Consider the following 6,272-nt stretch of genomic DNA (forward strand, 5'->3'; position numbering starts at 1 on the left):
CAAAATATATTGCCAGTTGTATAAGTAAAATTAAGTACAAGTAAAAACAGCATTTTACCAGTGGTATAAAATAACATACTACAATTACTCAAATGACTGTAACTGAGTATTTTTTTCTCGGGAATTGTAATTTACTAAGTAGTAGTAATTTACTAAAATGTGTACTTTTACATTATCTTGAGTACATTTTTAGTGCTGTATCAGTAATTTTATTCCACTATTTTGAACCTGCACTCACTACTTTATTTTGACCGAAATGGCCTTAAACACCAAGCAAGCACAAGATGTCAACAAGACGTCGATTGAAATTGTACCCCAATGTTGTAGAGACGTTGCATTGTGTTTGGAAATAAAAAAAATGGGTTGGCGTCAGAACCTAACAACAGGTCCAACTTTCAACCTAAAAGCAACCAATTATCAACGTCTAATGATGTTACAGCTTAAAGACATTGGATTTTGGTGCCACACCTGATGAATAGATGTCAGTGTTTGACGTCAGTTTGATGTTGGTTTAAGATGTTGGCTCGAAGTTGGATTTTGGTCACACTCTAACACCACTTAAAATCATCAAAATACCATAGTCATGATGTCATTGGACATCAGAATAACATTGTTCTTAGATGCTGGCTAGACATTGAATTTTGCTCATCTGACAACTTAAAAGAACCTAATATTAACATCTTATGATGTTGTGTGCCTTCTGGGCAATAATTAAAGGCACCACAGAATGTTACATTTACACACATCCACAAATTAGAGGTAAATGCATCAGTTTTTTATAGTGTAATAATACTCAAATAATACTCGTAATTATAATACTCTATTTAATCATACTTTGAGTAATTTTTACAACAGATACTTTTACTCTACTTGCACAACATTTTTAGGCAAGTAATTGTACTTTTACCTGAGTATGATTTTTCAGTACTCTTTGCACCTCTGCATTTTACTCATCCCTTTGGCAGATTATTGTTTTAAGAATCAAATAGCTTATCTTTGACTTATAATTTCTGAAAGCAAAATTGTATGTTTTACTTGTCTTAAAAATGAATCTTGATTTAAGAATGGTATATACAGTATATATATTTGGACCACAAGACACAAACTCTAAGTGAGAAAATCATATCTATTTTTGCAGTGTGCTTAGATATATTTAAATCAATTCTATTTGTTATACTCTTCACCATCAGGCATGTATATCTTACATCCACCAGAGGTTGGATTTATCTGCTTGTGGTTTTTAGAGTAATCTTTGGTGAGTGTTCATGGAAATGACCATCGCATTGCTGACAGGGGGGGAAAATGATCGGTTTGCAATGTGATCCTTTTCGTCTTTTGGCTCAACAGAGTGGTATTTATCATTAGGGGTAATATCAGGACACACTGCACTTAAAGTCAAATGAATTGGTGAGTGTCAAACTCTTGGCAGAAGTTCATGTGCAAAAGTTCGGTTTGGCAGCAGTGGAATTTAAATTGCTTATGACAGCAGAAGTGATGCTGATAGGTTCAAACCTCAGCATCCAGAAAGCATGTGTCTGTCTGTCTGTCTAAAACCATGTGTGGTATTGGTATAACCTTATAAACAACATCCATATTTGGCCTATCATCCAATTGTGACACTATTTCCCAAATCCCTCTTCACACTCATGAATAAATGTCCCAGTATACGTATGAATCTTTCCCAAAATGGTCCATCTTGTTATTGTGATTATTAATGAGATATGGGGAGGATGATGTTCATATAATCCAGCGATTCACAGTGATAATGTTTCCAGCACACATCCTTGGCTTCTCCCCCTGTTCTCTCCTGTGGTTTGAACTTCAGTTTCTGCAGAATAAACAACAAGCAAAGTCTTCCTAACCTATTTTACAACAGTAATATTTTAAATGAACTCATTGGCTATATATCAAGCTCAAAAATGATGTTAGATGCTATCAAACATTTATTTAATTCCCTATAATCCCTTTTTCCTCTCCATTTCCGAAAGCTAAGATATGGTCAACAATGAGGTAAAGAGGCAATTCATTCATTTATTCATTTTCCTTCGGCTTAGTCACTTATTTATCTGGGGTCGCCTCAGTGGACTGAACCGACAACTATTGCAGCATATGTTTTATGCAGCTGATGGCCTTCCAGCCACAACCCAGTACTGGGAAACATACACTCTCACATTCACATGCAGTCATACACTATGGCCAATTTAATTTGATTCAATTTACTTATACCACATGTGTTTAGGCGGTGGGGAAAACCAGAGCACCTGGAGGAAACTCACGACAACATTGGGAAAACATGCAAACTCCACAAAGAAATGCCAACTGGCCCACACCAGCGTTCTTCTTGCTGTGAGCCACTGTGCCACCCAAAAAGAGGCAATTTTTATTTCTTTAAATTTTTACAAATGTATCACATACATGACAACATTGTCACACTACATATTGATCTTATTATTTCATAATTGGATGCAGTCATTGGAACTTTATTGGCTGAAACTTCCAGTCTCATTTACTTACATTAATTTTAGCAGGAACATTTGTTTTGCTGCTTCATGTTGATGCTAAATGTAAAAAATTCTTCCTGTTTTTATAGACTTTTATGTACTGATATAAAAACAATTGCTTGTATAGTGTGTAGTTTGATTGTTTGCTGCCATTTATTATTTTTAACCATTTCCGCATTGCAGAATAGGCTTGATATTATTGCTCTTTTGTATTTTGATCACTTCTGTTGTCCCTTTTTATAAGTTGCTTTGGATAAAATGTCTCTGTAGAATAAATAAATGAAAATGTACTTTAGACTAAATGAAAACATTTTGGGCTTTATTTTAACAATTTAGGCGCAAAGTCTAAAGAGCATGGCGCAAAAACCTCTACATTTGCTATTTTAAGAATGGAAAAATAAGCTTTGCGGCTTGGTGCATATAGTCTAACAGGGTTGTGCTTATTCTTGAAATGAATTGGGTGTATTTTGAGCAAAACTTGCAATAAACCAATCAGAGTCTCTTCTCTTATTCCATTTAAGAGTCAGTTGAGACATGCCATGGCGCATTTGCTATTTACTTGGTAGACTTTGTACTGAATGCTTTACTAGCGAGTTAAACAGACCATCTTCAGTGCGAGGATAAAAAACGAGCCCCTTCCATTTGGTCTCTTTACTTTCTTTTTATTTTACTTTTACTCAACTCCTTTACTTTCGTGGATAAGGAAGCAGAGTATGCACTCCACTGAAGACATTCATTTGCCTACACATTTAATTAAGTGAACAAAGATTTGTTTCAAAGCTATTTCTTAATTCAGTTTTAATTTCCAGAAAACAAATAAATGAACAATAATAACAAAGTGTTATATCCAAAGTGAGTTATATACAAACACATGTCCTATTCTTATGCCCCACATGGTAATACATGGTGATACAAGAGGTTAACAAATCTAAACTTTTTTTATTAAATCAAATATAAATATGCATATAATAAATAATACAGCTAATTATAACAGTATACAAATGCTGATGTGGTCATGAATAAAGTGAAACCCCCCCCCCCCCCCTGCCTCCACTTTAGACCAGCTTTTAGTTGGTCAATGGCATGATCTATTTCAGTTCCTTAAAATAGCAACCTGCCAACATTCCACCTTAACAACTTTTTTTAGACAGGCACACCTATGAGTCTACAAAGTGGCGCAAATGGATTTGCTATTTAAACATCGTGGAGCAAAACATGAAAATTAGGCTTGCACTGGTCTGAAAATAGCAACAAATCGCGCCAAACATGTCTTGCACCTTATTGCGCCCATATTGTTCATTATCAATCAGCAGTTTTTCGCTGAAATTCTTAACAATTTAACAATTTGAACATTTACTGATGTGTTTATTCCCGTGAGACAGGTTTTTTCTATTAATAGTTAGAATATTTAAACAAGTATCCACCTCATCATTCAAAACTAGATAACACATTCAGCAAACAATTCAGCAATTGCATTACCAAAACTTAGCATTTCCAAAATATGTTTTAAAAAAGCACTTGAGGAAGACAAAAACTGACACAGGAGGGTTTTAGCAAATTACCACACCTCTCTACACCTGCATTGTAAAAAACACTGGGTTGTTTTATCCAATGTTTGGTAAAAAATAGACAAACTCATTCATTCATTCTTTCATTCATTCACTAATTTTTTTTGGCTTGACAGCGGAATGAAGCGCCAACTTATCCAGCACATTCTATGCAGCGGATGCCCTTCCAGCTGCAACCCATCTCCGGGAAACATCCATACACACTCATTCATACTCAAACACTACGGACAATTTAGCTTAGCCAATACAACTGTACCGCATGTCTTTGTACTGTGGGGGAAACCCGAGCACGTGGAGAAAACCCATGCGAACGCTGGGAGAACATGCAAACTCCACATAGAAATGCCAACTGACCCAGCCGAGGCTTGAACGAGCGACCTTCTTGCTGTAAGGCAACAGCACAGCACTGCACCGCCGTGTCACCTAGACAAACTCAATGATTTTCCTAATGGTTCATTTTTACAATAACATCTAAATTAAACTTTTAACCCAACAGTCCATATTTGCTCCAACATTGGGTTAAAACAACCCAACATTTTTAGAGATGTGCTTAGACTGAATTCTTTCTTCTGCAAAAGGAGATATTTACACACACACTCTCTCTCTCTCTCCTTCTCTCTCCCTCTTTGTAAGAGTAATTTATGCCCTCTTGAAGGATTTTTTTAAAGTGTGGCCAGGTAACATTACTCAACTCTGACTTATATAAATGTGTTATATTATTCCTTTAAACAAACGCAAATGCATATTTGGAACAAGGCCGGGTAGTCTTAAGCAAATGAAAAAGAAATATTTTCTGGCACTTAGGGATGAAAATCTATTACACCTTCAGTAAACAAAATTATTGAAATCATATTAATCTTATACAAAATTATTCCATTTGTAACTAAAAGCACACAAATTATAGTGTCACATTTTAATAGTCATAGCACTTCCACTTGATGTAGTACATTATTTGCTGTTTGCTGTAGTTGTGCAAATTCCAGTAATACTGAATCAGCACCCCAAGTGTGTATTCTTCCATTTTAAATGTTGTCATCCATCATTCTGGGATGCATTTGCTGGTTCTCCACCAAATCTCCTCCTCCAAGTCTTTCATTTTCAGTTGTTCAGAGACTTTGAATTGTTTATATGAGATGCCAATCACTGTACGTCCACAGCATGTCCCGCTAATGGGCTTTTCTTTGTCTTTGTTGAAGCAAAAGTGACAGATATGTTCAAGTCACCCAGCTGAACTCTCGGTTCACCTTCTCTCAGGCACTTTTCCTCAAATCCCTTGACACACCAGTATGCTCCCGTGTTTGTAATGTTGTTGAGTACATCGGCTCAACAAAGTTCTTTTGCACTCCTTTCGAGTTATTTCCAGAAATGCACGGCCTTTCGATTAGCTCGCTGGTCGTTCTCGACAAGGTTTTGAGAGCTGCTCTTTGGAAGTTTCTCTCTTTTCCTTACTCCCTCTCATCTAGGTCCCCCATTCGCTCAGCACTCAAAGAAATATGAATATTTGATGCAGTTACATTTGCAGCAGCCTGAGCAGAGCCTGGGCTTGTTAAATTTTGCTATGAGAATGTCTCTCTGTGTGGATAAGTCAGAGATGAGTTGAATACTCAGTCAAAGGTCTCTGCATTTTCTGCTCGCTCTCTCCTTGCTGCTCTTTGATGGATTCCACCATTCGGGCATAAAGCGACGGACGACGTCCGCTGTTCTCTGCTCAACCAGCCACCCATTTCTCTGTCCTATGAATACCAGAAGCTTGCGGATTTGCAGTCAATGGGCAGAAAAATGAAAAGCGGAAAAGATGGAGGCGTCAGATTTAACTTTTCATGTCTGTTTCAAAAGCGCCGCCTCGTATGAAAGCACATCTATATTGGTTTGAGAGAACTCTTCTTCTGCTCCCAATTTACACAAGCCTCGTCGAGATTCAAATCATGCGCTTGTGAAGAACTCGTATTAATCTAAAATTAAGAAATGAGCCCTGATAAAGGGAACACGATTAGGTGCTTGTACAGGAAAGGATGTTTAATTATGTTAGTCATCATCTGTGGAGAATTAAAAAAGTATGAAGTTCTTAAAGGTAGAGCTTTTTGAAAACTTTTGCACACAGAAACATCCCCGACTCATTGGAAATACCTGCCATACTCAGCCTACCATTGCACATTTCAGATGGCAAATCCACAAGAGGGTGTTGTCCACATTTTTGCAAATC

The sequence above is a fragment of the Danio rerio genome, chromosome 9 (genome assembly GCF_052040795.2).
Source record: "Danio rerio strain M-AB ecotype USA chromosome 9, GRCz13ab, whole genome shotgun sequence".
NCBI lineage: Eukaryota > Metazoa > Chordata > Actinopteri > Cypriniformes > Danionidae > Danio > Danio rerio.